At 41.7% G+C, this 14,655-nt stretch overlaps 1 long non-coding RNA gene across 2 annotated transcripts; it reads right to left on the bottom strand.

Annotated features, from left to right (window-relative positions):
- Positions 1-493: 493 nt before the first annotated feature.
- Positions 494-12,782, bottom strand: LOC111723938. Of its 2 annotated transcripts, XR_002772343.1 has the most exons (5): positions 12,591-12,782; positions 12,107-12,257; positions 8,397-8,560; positions 5,577-5,654; positions 494-4,120 (listed from the first exon to the last, which is right to left on the bottom strand). It is a non-coding gene; the product is annotated as an uncharacterized LOC111723938 (long non-coding RNA). The 2 variants fall into 2 exon arrangements; XR_002772344.1 differs by lacking the exon at positions 8,397-8,560.
- Positions 12,783-14,655: the final 1,873 nt, after the last annotated feature.

Below are 14,655 nucleotides of genomic sequence, written 5' to 3'. Positions count from 1 at the left end.
GGGAGGGGGCTGTGCAAGGGCTTGAAAATCAGAGGTGAAGATTATTGAGGGCCATCTTTAAGGCCGACTACCACACCCTAAAATAAACTTACGTTCAAATGTATATGAAAAATATGTCCATTTTACATATTCTTCTTAAGCAAATAAGCTTGGATCGGATTTTGCACTTTTCTGTCATGTCTGAGTGTAAAAATAGCAGCATAAAAGTTCTCAACATAATAATTTAATCAATCTAAACATTACAAGCATATCCACATTCAGCTAAAGAAAACTTTGTATCTGACCTAATAGCAACAGCTACTTGTAATCCATTGGCAGCACTCAACGAACAAGGAAAACTGAAATCAGTTTAAGTCATTGGTTAAAATTATAGATTAGGAAACAAAATATGTGGAGAGATCTTATTGTTCTATCTTACTCAATATTCTGAGATAATCACTAATCTCAAACTATTTTTAAAAACAGAAATAAAAGCTTCATTATGTATCTGATCTTCTGAAAGCTTTTTATTAATGGCATGTGAAGGGAAGACAATGATATTTACAGGTATTTTAAGCAAAGGAAAGGAAAGATTCATCCAGAACCTACCACCAAACTCTTTGTATAATTTCCAAGTGGTACCCACCCACATTCATGCAACAGATATATCCGCACACCTGTTGCTTTGAGATACTCTGGGGAAATAAAGAAAATGAAGGTAAGGAACTTGCACCTGTCTGGGTTGATGAGGCAGGTGAACACACCTATACCTGCAGCATTGCACAGTAAGTTTCATCAGAAAGGGGGAAAGTACAGAAGTTAGAGAAGAAAGAAATCAGTTCAAAGGGACAAAGCAGCAGAGCATTTGGGATGCTGACACTCGCTCTGACTCTTTAAAGATGAGTAGATTTTAACAGTGGAAGGTGATAGGGTGGTTATTACAATAAAAGCAGCAGCAAAATCAAAGTGTACATCAGGAAACCACAAGGTTAGTGAGATGCACCCTGCTGTCCTCGGTGTGGGCTGTTTCCCACCACCTCCATACCTCAGGGTGAAGCCGGGGAGCTTCCACCTCTCTGGGGATTCCTCTGCTCCGTCCTCCCACCAGTCCAACATTGCCATTACCTTCTACTGGCTTTTTGGTTGCATTTTCTGGGGCTGGTTTTCCTGCCATTCCATCAGTTCTATAATTATACGAGATGCTCCCAGTAAGTTCTCTGTTTCTGTTTTCCCTGCTTCCATAAACCAGTGAAGTCTCTATCTGGGATTTTAAGTTTATTTCTGATTGACACAGAGCTCTGCACATTCATGCAGTACCTGGTGATTTTCAACACATGCAGTGCACAGAGACCAAGGCTGGGTAATTTCAAATATCTGTTATCTCAGACAGTCACATTTCTTTCTGTTGGGAGTGTTCATACCCTTTCTTTTAGCCATTTGACAACACGTATATGATATATATCATTGTTAACCACAGACATCCTGCTGTCCTATAACTTAAACTATTCAGATACAGCTCTTGTGTCAGATTATATTTTCCAACATGGCCACAAAAAGATCGCCCATTGTACATTTTCAACTTACAATATGACCCTTCCCTACCCAGATAGGAGATTTACATTCCCTTTCTTTAAATCTGAGTGGAACTGTGATCAAGCCAAAAGTATATAACAACATCGTATGGCTTCAGGTTGGGTTATAGAAGTTCTGCAGCTTCTTCTCATGACCACCGGGATGCTCTCACGAAGCAGTCTCCATGCCACGAGGAAGCAGAGAGCCCACTTGGAGACAAAGAGGCCATGGGCAGCAGCAGGTGTCAGAGCCAGTAGCCAGAGCTGCAGTCCAGCCCCAGCCCCTGTCTGACACCCTCCACTGATCCCAGATGAGAAATGCCAGGTTGAGTCCAACCAACGTGAGAACTCCCAACCAAGGCAAGAACACACACAGGGGTCATCGTGAGCTGACTGTGGCATTAGGCCAAGACGCCTTGGAGTGTGTTCTGACCTATCAGCTTTCGAGGTTATCAGCACTCACTCCCTGGCTCTCAGACAGAGACCACCCTCACTTCCTTTCTGCACGACCCCTTCTATGTGGCATTTCACACATGGCAGCTTGTTTCTTCAAAGCCAGCAAGAGAGAGAGGGTGTTAGCGAGATGGACATTAATTATCATAAGCATTGTAATCAAAGCCAGGTGACCATGTGTGTCCATCACGTGCATCTTACTCAGTTGGTTAAAAGCAAGTCACACAGGTCTTGCCCACACTCAAGGCGAAGGGCTGAGACAAGGATGTGAATACTGAGAAACAGGAATCACGGGACCATCTTGGAGTCTGTGTGCCAGAACTAGGAATGGATCTCAAGGAGACAGACCCAAGGAACCACATTCAAGGAGGCTCATCAGAAGCTGGGCCTGCTATCAATGACAAAACCCTGGAATTTGAGCAAATGCCATAATGAAATGAGATTTTTGGTAGAAAAAGAAAAGAATAAGCATATTTTGCTCATAAGAGGGATGTAAATCATCAGGGTCAGAGGGTGAACAGTGGCAGATTCGGCTTTCTACTATGACACAAGAAGAGCTCCGTTCCAGACCTCTCCTTGAGATGCAACATTGACCCTTCACCTGCAGACCCTCCCTGGTGAGCTCCAGCTGCCCCCTGAAGAATGTCGGCTTCTCCTGAATAAGCCCCAGGCCACTATCCTTTCTGGCATCTTCCGAACTTTGATGCTCAAGTCTTAGTCTAATTTTTTTTCTGTCAGTAGAATTTTAGTGCTCATTTTTCTGCTCCAGTGTCTGCTTTCCCCCCAAAGGAAAGAAGTGGACTTTAGACCCATGAGAATGAGGAAAAAGTAGGTGCCAAGATTCTATCTCCATCTTCCTACCAACAACAGTTGCAATACACTTCCTTTAAAATCACCTAAAGGCAAACTCACCACCTCCTAACACAAAGTACATTCCTTTCCTAGGTTTTCCTATTGAATTATCACCAATATTGATGGTTTAAAACAACAGAAATTTGTTATTTCACAGTCCTGGAGACTAAAAGTCTGAAATTAAGACATCGGCAAGGCCATGCTCCTCCTAAAACGTCCAGGGCAGAGCCTCCCTGCTTCTTCCTAGTTCTCGTGGTTGCAGTCCTCGGCTTGCGGATGTGTCCCCCTTCTCGTGGCTGCAGTCCTCGGCTTGCGGATGTGTCCCCCTTCTCGTGGCTGCAGTCCTTGGCTTGCAGATGTGTCCCCCAGTTTCTGCCTCCACAGTCACAGAGCATTCTGCTTGCGTCTGTCTGGGTCTTAATTTCACTCCAAGGATACCAGACACTGGATTAGATCTTCCTCTAATCCAGTATGACATCATTTTAGCTTACTTATGTCCGCAGAGACCTTACTTCCAAATCAGGTCATATCCACTGGTCCTGGGGTTAGGGCTTGAACATTTCTTTTGGGGGAGACATAGGTCAACCCCCAATACCACCAAGTATTAATTTTCTGCCATAGACAATGTCATCTAGTTTACCAGAAGAGAGTATATTCCTACTCTCAGTATGACTCCAACCAACACTCAACTAAATAATAACCCTGATTAATGAAGCTACAAAATGTCTCCCTTTTATAGGCCTCGAAGTATGTTTTTGTTTGTTTCTTTGTAACTGTGTAGCTGTCTGGAGCATGTGAGTTTGCAAATTCTTGCACTGTTTTGTAGGCTTAGAACAACGTCCCCATATAAGGTAAGTATGTATGTACCTGCAGTGTCCTCCGGTCCACTGTAAGAACTCTCAGAGAAACAATTCATTTCAAAGTTCTTAGAGGAAGTTACCCAAATAACAGCTGCATAAGTGACCACATGAGCTCTGTGTCACCTGCTGGGCTAATGTATAACAATTCAGTGAGTAGAAGTTACTAGAAATGCAGATTTTAATAAGTGAAGGAATAAATTTCTAGGCATTAAAGTGACCTGAAAATGGAGCAGAGTCTTGTCTAAAGGAGTGAGAAGCCTGGCACGACAGGTGCTTGTTTAGAATCAACAGAGCTGCGTCAATGACCAGGGGTTAGGAAGTGTCTGGTGCCTAGTAAGTGCTTGGTAAATAAAAGCTGAAGCAGTGATAGACGTGTCCTCAGAGGTGTCTTCCAAATCTTGGATTCTGTAATGCAAAGCTTTATTTAGAAGATAGTCATTTAGTAATCCTAACATTTTGGATACCTAATATTTTTATTAATAGTATTACAAGTAATATTAATAACTACAAACTATTGAAAACTCTTTCTTCTGTGGCTTTCTGCTAAATGACTTAATATTGTCTCATGTAAATACCACTATGAGGAAAGGATTATCACTCTACAGTGAACAAGAAACTAAGGCTCACCCTGTGTCATTGACATACCTGCGGTCATTCAGCTAATAATATGTGAAATTGGGACTCAGTCTGAATCCGCCTGGTTCTAAACTCATTCTAACCCACTACACCATTTCAAAGAACAAAATGGCTGATTACCTTTCAGAGAGAAATTATCAAATGGATAACGATTTTCAAGTGGGGCAGAGACCTAAATGTCCTGAAAGATGTATAGTGTTTACTTGAACCAAGGAGGTACTATCGATTCTTCTCTTTTTTATTTTTTTAATCAGAGCCTTGCTCTCTCACCCAGCTGGAGTGCCATGGTGGCATCATCATAACTCAGTGCAAACTCAACCACAGCTGAGCTCCAGTAATCCTCCCACCTCAAACTCCCAAATAGTTGGGGCTACTGGTAAGCACCACCCTGGCTGGCTAATTTTTCTAGTTTTTGTAGAGGCAGGATTTTGCTCTTGCTCACCCTGGTCTCAAACTCCTGGCCTCAACCAATCCTCCCATCTTGGCCTCCCGAAGTGCTAGGATTACAGGTGTGAACCACCAAACCAGGCCCTCTGCTCTTCTGTGATTAGATCTCATGAATGAACAAGACCACATGGCCTGCTCAGAAGGAAATTTTACCCTCACTGAGCTGCATTTTGGAGAACAAAAGCCAAGAGTAAACCCCCGAGACAAAGTCCAACTACTATTTTAAAAGGAGTTTCAGACTATGTATGGATCAGAGGTTGCTGCTGGGAGAATTCACAAATCTTAGAACTTTCTTAAGCGTATTTATCTTGTGAGTCTCTTTTTCCCAAAATGATTAGTTGACACTCCATAAAGAGAAATAACTTGAGTGCTTATCTTTGGACACAGTAAAAAAAAAAAAAAGAGGTTGTTACTGTTTTTATCAACCAGCCCTCTTGGGGAGAGTTCAGAGGCCCTTTAATGGCTGTGGTTTCATGACCAAGCTCCGCAGCAAAGAAAGAACTTCAGGCAACAGGGAGCTGCTCAAGGGCTTTCTCGGTGAGCAGGAGAGCGTTTCACTGGCTCCTCTGGGACACAGACCAACTGAGTATTGTCCACAGGACAGGCGCTCCGAGTGACACTGTAAGGGCTGCTCCCAAAATGTGCCTGCGACATCATCACCACCAGGGACACATGTGATATGCAAATAATCCAGCACCATTCCTGACCTACTGAATCAAAAACTGGGGGGACAAGGGTGGGCAATCTATATTACAACAGCTGATTCTGATGTACTTACCCTAAAGGTTGCAGATCTTTGCACTAGGAAATAGGGTCTGGCTCATTGTAGAATTTCTCCTCAGGAGGCACAAGTCCCCTGTAAAAAGGTGAAAAAATAACAAGTTGAATAGAAAGTAACTGTTTCAGGAAAACTAGAGAAAATTATGCATTTCTTCCATATTCACCAACCAAAACAAAACTCACAAAAAAGCAAGGCAATCAATCCCCTGAATAGTCACGAGTCATCACTCTCAGCGGTGACTCGTACATACACTGTATACACTCTGCTTTTGTTTGCTGTGGTCATTGCAAACAGTTATAAAGTGCTAATTGCTAATAGTCATAACCAAAATCAAGAATACTCACTCTAAATGATATAAAACAGGGCTTAAAATTAGTGAACTTCCTATATCAGCTAGCAACGAATTTAACTAAAAACAACAAACACAGATAAAGACATATTATTCATTCCAGTAAGGCACTGTAATGAAAAAGTTTTTTTAAAATCCAGATTCCTTTTTTTTTCTTTTTTTTTCCCTTTTTTTTTTTTTATTACATCATTGCTGTGTACATTAATGCAGTCACGGGGTACAATGTGCTGGTTTTATATACAATTTGAAATATTTTCACCAAACTGGTTGACATAGCCTTCATGGCATTTTCTTAGTTATTGTGTTAAGACGTTGATATTCTACATTTAGTAAGTTTTACACGTTCTTGTAAGATGCACTATAGGTGTGGTCCCATCAATCACCCTGCCTCCACCCATCCTTCCCCCTCCCCTCCCCTCCCTTTCCCCTTTCCCCATATTCTTGGGCTATAATTGGGTTATAGCTTTCACATGAAAGCTATAATTTAGTTTCATAGTGCACTTAGTATCCATAGTGCATTGGATACAGTACCTCAAGAATGGAAGAAAAAATCCAGATTCTTAAAAGGCCAGGTGTGGTGGCTCACATCTATAATCCTAGCACGCTGGGAGGCCAGGCAGGTGGATTGCCTGAGCTCAGGAGTTCCAGACCAGCCTGGGCAACAGTGAGAACCTGTCTCTAAAAACAAATAGCTGGGCATTGTGACAGGTGCCTAGAGTCTCAGCTACTTGGGAGACTGAGGCAAAAGGATCACTTGAGCCCAAGAGTTTGGGGTTGCTGTGAGCTATGATGCCACAGCCCTCTTCCAAGGGTGACAAAGTGAGACTCTGTCTCAAAAATAAATAAATAAATAAATAAATAAAATCCAGATTCTTCTTATCAATGAAATATAAGGCACTGATATCCTAACATAAAAAGTATATTATGCAAATATATTCACACACATGTTTAAAATGTGACAAGTCCTGCTATCCTTAATACATTGGTAAATGTTTTTGGTTTTTTTGCAGTTTGGGCCAGGGCCAGGCTCAAACCTGCCACCCCCAGTATATGGGGCCTGCGCCCTACTCCTTGAGCCACAGGCACCACCCTGTACATTGGTGAATGTTTACACACTCACACGAATTGCAGAAATGCAGGAAAAGAATATACAATATCATGAGCAAACCCATGGAAGCCCAGGATATTTTGTTTCCCAGATTTCAATACATTAATTTTTAAATTTATATTTCTCATAACAGACAACCAATGTCTCAGTCATCATACGAAATATAATCTATTTTCAATTTTCTTTCTTTTCTTCAAAGATCGAGTATATCAAAACAGAAAGAAACGTTTTAAAGCAAGCACTTTGTTGAAGAAAAAGAAACTCCAGGCCTCTCACTGTGAGTAGAAGATAATCCCACAGCGTGGCGTGAGGCAAGGTAGCTAAGCCACAGATGAAGGCCGACTCCCTGCACAGAACACTACACAGACATCAGCGATGATGGGGTGAGACCAAAACCCCTCGGCGAGAGGTGGGAACTTGAGCCGTCTAGGCTTACACAGGGAAAGGGCAGAAGCAGCAGCACCACAGTACACAAGAGCAGACGCTTCTAATCTTCTAGTGCTCAGGTTGTTTTTTATTAAAACAATGGTACCTAGAGAACATAGCGATGTGTGAACACCACAGCAGAAAATCATTTCAGTTTAGCTCCGAGTTCCCTTTGCAACCTTGCTATAGTCAGAGACACCTAATAATATCACCATATGCTTTGAAAAGAACATTTTTCACTGCATTTAAACAAGCATATGGTGAAATATTTTTTAGTGTTATCTTTTCGATAAAGTGGAAAAGAATAGATGTGGTATATATTTCTAACATGTAAGAAGCTTGAAGACCTTTGAGATATAACATCAGAATAGGTGGATTAATAATTTTCTTGACATATTTTTGCATGTTTGATTAATTAATCAGTGTCTTGAGACTATGTCATTTTATATCAAGATTTGAGTGTACATGGGTTAATTTAGTAATAGATATCATTTTAATTGGATTTGAAATTGGGGTATATATCCCCAGGGATCTAACTGGTCAGAGTAGTCAAAAGTATTAATTAATGAACTTCAGAATATTAACTTATTTTCTGAATGCCTTATGGTCCTCTTGAGTTCACAGAGTTGTGAAAGTTTTCCTCTCAGCACTAACTGATGCCCACACACTTCGGTTTTATAAAGATGAGTCAAAAGTGATATTATAAAAAAAAAGTCTAAAATTTTATCACAGGCCTTCTGTTACTGATTTTTTAATTAGTTTACTGAAACTATGTCAGTAGTATCCAGGAAAATTTTGATTTTGTGTTCCTGGATTGCCTAGAGCTACTTTTTACCAAGTAGCAATGCATTGGCCAGTGTTACCATATTTAGTCAAGTAAACAGGATTTTTGTCAATCTGTTTCAGAAATAATATGCGTCAAAAATATGCTTACTCAGTAGGTTGAAGGTCGGAAACCATGAGAATTCGTTGTGGCTCTTCCACTAACTATTTGTGCTGCCCTGACCCAGTTAACCTGTTTTGCGTTTGGTGCCCTTGCTTGTGAAATGACACTGTCCTCTGACATTGTCTGGTCACTGGAGCCCAGGTTCGTGAAGCCTGCGGAGAGAAGAGAAACTGTCTACTTGCTAACTTTGTTGTGTTACCTACCAATCACCTGAAGACACAAATATAAGGTATTGCACATTCTGTATCTTATAGGCATGGCACTTTCAGAAATTCTTGAGCAACTTTAGTTCTAAAAGGGAGAACCCAGACGGGCATGGTGGCTCACACCAGTAATCCCAGCACTCGGAGAGGCTGAGGAAGATGGATAACTTGAGCTCAGGAGTTTAAGACCAGCCTGAGCAAGAGTGAGACATCTCTCTATTAAAAACAGAAAAACTAGCCCAGGTACTTAGGAGGCTGAGGCAAGAGAATTGCTCGAGCCAAAGAGTTTGAGGTTTCTGTGTGCTGCGATGCCACAGCACTCTACCAGATAGACTCATGATTTGTTGGCTGTGATTTTCTTTTTTTTGAGACGGAGTGTCACTCTGTCGCCCTGGGTAGAGCACTATAGAGTGCCACTTGCTACCTATTAGATCTGTGACCTTGAACCCTTAACCTCTCTGTGCCTTAACTTTCTCATATATTTAATGGGGATGATTAAAGGATGTACCCATTTGAACTGTAATGAGGATTAAATGAGTTTATTCATATAAATCACTTACTAAGAAGAGAATAAAGTAAATGTTAAACATCCAATAAATCTTGGGTGTTATTTAAGCAGAAAATAATTATATTAATATTTAATTAATTACAAAATATTAATATTGTAATAATAAAATATTATTAAGATGTTATTGGATCATATTCTATGATTCTGGAAAATGGAAAACTGGAGAGAGAGAAAACTGATCTCTATGCCGGGCATGGGGGCTCTTGCCTGTAACCGAGCACTCTGGGAGGCCAAGGTGGGCAGATCACCTGTGCTCAGGAGTTTGAGACCGGCCTGAGCAAGAGCAAGACCCCATTTCTAAAATTAGCCGGGTGTTGTGGCAGACACCTGTAGTCCCAGCTACTTGGGAGACCGAGGCAAGAGAATCACTTGAGCCTGAGAGTTTGAGGTTGCTGTGAGCTGAGACACGACAGCACTCTACCCAAGGTGACAAAGCAGACTCTGTCTCAAAAAAAAAAAAAAAAAAAGAGATCTCTCTTGATGTTTCAGGTAGGTGAGGGAGGTCCCAAAAGGAGCAGCACTGAGGGCGTTTGTTCCATATCACAGCTGTGGTGGGTATGACATACAGGACTTCACACACTATCAAAGTCCACAGAGTGGCACGTCCCCATGGGAGAATTTATAGCATGTGAAATTTCTAAATGGAAGGTTACTTGAGAGCTTGTATGACCACTGTAATATCTGGAGACCTAGGCCTAGAACTGAGCAGGGGTAAAGATGACCAGTCACTGGCAGGACCACAGCCCCAGTCCATTCAGTGAGGACCAGACACTGCACTACCACCACCACTGGGGCATGGAACATGAGAAGCTGCCCTTGGGGTCCCTACTGCTCCTGGGGACAGGATTTTGACCCTTTTATGGCAACCACCTGCTACCAGAGAGGATTTTCTGCCCCTGAGTCTTGGGCCACTAGCTACAAATTCAAAGCTACAGCAAGTGCAAAAGAGTGAAGGAACAAGCCAACCCAGATCACGCTCGACGCTCAACTCACCAGTACAAGGCTGGGCAAATACTGCCCAACCACATCAGTAAGGAAGGGGATTTTCTTTTTTAATTTTTTATTTTTTATCAGTATAGAAACAACGATATATATTATAGGGTGCATGCGATGCTTTGATAGGTATACAATATGTAATAATCAAATCAGAGTAACCAGGGTACCCATCACCTCAAGCAGTTATCATTTTTTTGTGTTAAGAACATTCCAATAACATCTTAAATAAATATAGGGACGGGTTCCGATGCTGGGAAGCAAAATATAAAACTATAAAAGAATACAAAGTAAACACTTCAATAGTAGGTTTTTCAATGGCTTTTTGAATCTGATTTATGGTAGAGAACTGAAATAAGTACTTTCAGAGAAGCAGTTCTCATTAACAGGTAACGTTAACAGCAACTATTCAGTATTTAATTTAAATATAAACTGCATTTAACAAGAAGCAGTATGTTATCACAGAAAGAATACTGAAAGGCATCGACCTCTCTTGACTTCATAGACAAATCCCTGGTTGCCCTTGAGGCTTTATTCTCACATCTATAAAACGAGACCGACACAGAGCTGGGAGGGTGAAAGGAGGTAAAATTTATGAAAGAGTTTTTAAAACTCTATAAATCCGGCCAGGCATGGTGGCTCACACCTGTGATGCACCTTGGGGGGCTGAGGCGGGAGGATTACTTGAGCTCAGGAGTTCAAGGCCAGCCTGACCAAGAGCTAGACACCCTCTAAAAAAAATAGAAAAAAAAAAACCTAGCTGGGCATGGTGGGGGCGCCTGTGGTCCCAGCTACTTAGGAGGCTAATCCAGGAAGATGACCTGAGCCCAGGAGTCTGAGGTTGCTGTGTGACCTGACACTGTAACACTCTACCCAGGGGACAGAGTAAGACTGGGCAGGAGTCTGAGGTTGCTGTGTGACCTGACACTGTAACACTCTACCCAGGGGACAGAGTAAGACTGGGCAGGAGTCTGAGGTTGCTGTGTGACCTGACACTGTACCACTCTACCCAGGGGTATTTCCAGGGAAGGATGAGAACTTATCAATTCTCTGAGAGTACAAGACAGGGTGCAGTTTGCCAAAGCAGGAACTGATGAAGTCAGGTGGTGTTATTACACGTTTGTGTGCCCAGACACACAGCACACACATACACGTCTGAGCTACACGTGTCGGTATTAACACAATTCACACACAAATACACCTGACCGAGCTTCCTAAAATCAAAGACTATGACTGAGCCATCTTTGTAGCCCAGTACCTAGTGCAGCATCTGATACCTAGTCTTCCAGACAAATGTTCGGAACTGTGTAACCTATTAGTAGGTATAACTGGGGGAAGCCGTACTATGCTAGCAATTTAAATACACTGTCATTTAATCTACAGCTACGGCCTGAATTATATTCCCCACCACCACCACCAAAATTCACTTGTTAAAATGCTAACCAACTTGTATGCCCCAAATCTACTAAAATGAAAAATAAAAAATAGAAAATAAAACAAATTTTAAGAAATAAAAGGGGGAAAAAAGATAATGGAATAGTGACTCAAAACACCAATCAAAAATCTTTTAAAGAGTGAACAATTTCATTGAGAATGAAAGTGAAGTAAAATTTTGGGATATGATCAATTAAAAATAAGAGAATGTGACCATTGAGAATAAAGCATTTGAAATTAAGATAAAACGAAGTCGTAGGGAGGGACCTGATCCAATGTAAGAGGAAAAGATTACCACACACACGTGGAAGGACGATTATGTGGCCACACCAGCGGAGACGGCGTCCAGGTAACACAAGAGGCCTCACAATAAACCAACCCCACTGACTCTCTGAATTTGGACTTCTACCCTCTGGAATTATAAGGAAAATAAATTGATATTGTGTTACCTGTGGGGGTAGCCTAGCAAGCAAAGACATGAAATGAATAAATGATCTTACCCGACTGCCTGATTTCTCTGCTTCAGTGCAGGCAGTGCACCCCGGTGGACTTGGAATGGCTACCTGCTATTCTCCTTGCCCTCCAGCCCTGTCACTTCATTCCGCAGTCCTGCTCTTCCAATGGGCTTCTATTCCACGAGTCCTGATGGGTCTGCCAGACACAGGGTAAGCGCAAGATCAAAACCATGAAGATTCCTTCCCCTACACTTGGTCTAGGGGAGACTTCCAACCCAACCTTGCAACCAGCCTCTTTGTCTTACAATCTGAAACCCGACTAGAATCGCACGGGATGGAAGGAAGGAGTTTCAAAACTAGTTCCCTAAAAGGGTTCCCCTGAGTGATCGCCATAGAGACCCCTGGAGCTGCCCTGGTTGCTTGTCCTTCCCAAGGCTTTGAATTCCCATCTCTTCCTCTACCTCCCAACCTGTGGAGATACTTTCAATTCATTCCGGGTTGTTTGTTTGTTTGTTCGGCCTAAACTCACTGGAGACAGTGTCCGTTCCTTGCAGCCAAAAAGATCTCAAAACCACTGAACAGTTCTCAAAAGCTTCATCAGTGTTACACGTGTTAATTTGCAAAGCCAAGTTCCTCTCATGAAAATGAGTGAATTCGTAGTCTCTGTAAGGAAAAAATGTTTGAGAATTCCTTGCAAAATAAGGAATCACACCTACCCAGCAGAGGTAGATGACAATACCCGTTTGCAGATGAAAAGGTCAAAGAACAGATGCTAATGTAGAAATAGACTTTTGCAACATGTCTAATCGAACTTACTAGAAAAATCAGGGGCGAGAGAAAACAGGACCTGGGAAAGTTGAGCCGTTGCTCAATACACAGGCTGGAGTTGGCCCTGCAGAGCCCCGCGGGGAGCAGCTAGCATGGACCTAGAAAGTGACTGCAGGAATTTTGCAACAACACCTTTGCTCTCCTGAACTATCACACCCCCAAATCAGACAGTTGTTACAGAGACTCTACCTTGTTACAAAGGTGACTTAACATTGTAACTGTGTAAAAGAATTTTAAAATTATTGTCAGTAGTAAGAATTTCTCATCTTCCTGCACAAGGAATACACAAAAGAAGTTCTGTCTGTGCCCAGTGATTTCCCACAATAGAAATTACTTATTCTGCATTTATTATTTATATCAGGGGCACATTGCTGGCATCAAGTTTATAAAAATATATTCACCATTCCCTTATCAGTCACAATTTTAAAACTCACCTAAAGCCAGATAATACAAGTAAATCTCAGAATTAACATAACCTTTTCTGCTCAAATTTTAAAACAGCAATATAGCTTACATTTACTTTTTTATCCTCTTTCCATCTTACAATTAAATTTTATTAGCTTTTTTCTAGTATCTGGGAGCTTTTTACTTGTGGTTTTACTTTTTTGTTAACCCATCAGGAAACCGCTGAACAGTTTTCAAAAGCTTTATCAGCCACAGTCTAAACTGATTTGATCATTCATAAAACTGGCATAATTCACACTGCCAGCTGCTACCTTAATTAGTAAGTATTAGGAGTGACCTTTTACACACCAGTGAAGGAAATCACCTCCCAGGCAGGTTAACCAATGGGTATCAGCAGGGAAGCCTTATTATCATGTTGAAAATCTAAGAAAGTTCACAGGCATCCCATTACCAGCCACAGAGCTAATACTCATTTCACCCAGCTATAAATCTACAAATTAAAATCTCCCTTTTTCACACCTGTCCACCTCCACTTGCCTCTTCTCCTTCCTCTCCATCTGTTTCTCGATATTTCTATGCAATGTTCCAAATCAATCAATGCCAGCTCAACAGATTAGCTCCCAAATAGAAAGAAAACAGAAAATAATTATGACTTAGGAGATCCTAAAAACCAACACGGTGCTTTGGTAACAGTTAACATTGCCCCAAAATTTCCATCACTAGTAACCACAAGAGAACTTAAGGCCTCATGTATCTCAAACAACTCTTAAAATACAGCAGCAGTGGTAAGTTGGCACAGGAATAGCTATTCTCATGAGAGGGCTGGGGATGGAAAACCCAGGCAGTAAGCTGCTCTGATGTGATCAGTCACTAGTAGAATCGGAGATTTAAAGGCAGAAATGGAGGAATGGGATGGCATAAGAGGTTGCTTCAATGAGAAGGCGGTGGGGAGGGCAGATCCTCATTTCTCATTTGTGTTGAATGTGAAGTTACAAATTGAAAAATTGGGTATATAAGTGAGTATTTATTTGAAATAATAAAATACAACAATGAATTGCTCATTTTTAAAATAAAATTAAAATGGCCAGGCATGGTGGCTCACACCTGTAATCCTAGCACTCTGGGAGGCTAAGGGGGAGGATTCCTTGAGCTCAGGCGTTAGAGACCAGCCTGAGCAAGAGCAATAGCCCTTCTCCACTAAAAATAGAAAAATTAGCCAGGTGTTGTGGCGGGTACCCATAGTCCCAGCTGCTCAGGAGGCTGAGGCAGGAGGATGGCTTGAGTCAAGTTGGAGGTTGCTCGAGCTAGGTTGATGCCATAGCACTCTAGGCTGGGCAACAGAGTGAGACTCTGTCTCTAAA

The sequence above is a fragment of the Otolemur garnettii genome, unplaced genomic scaffold (genome assembly GCF_000181295.1).
Source record: "Otolemur garnettii isolate 467f Iridium unplaced genomic scaffold, OtoGar3 scaffold00017, whole genome shotgun sequence".
NCBI classification, from domain to species: Eukaryota; Metazoa; Chordata; class Mammalia; order Primates; family Galagidae; genus Otolemur; species Otolemur garnettii.
Note: the sequence above shows the minus strand (reverse complement) of the source record. Positions and strands in the feature narration are given on the sequence as shown.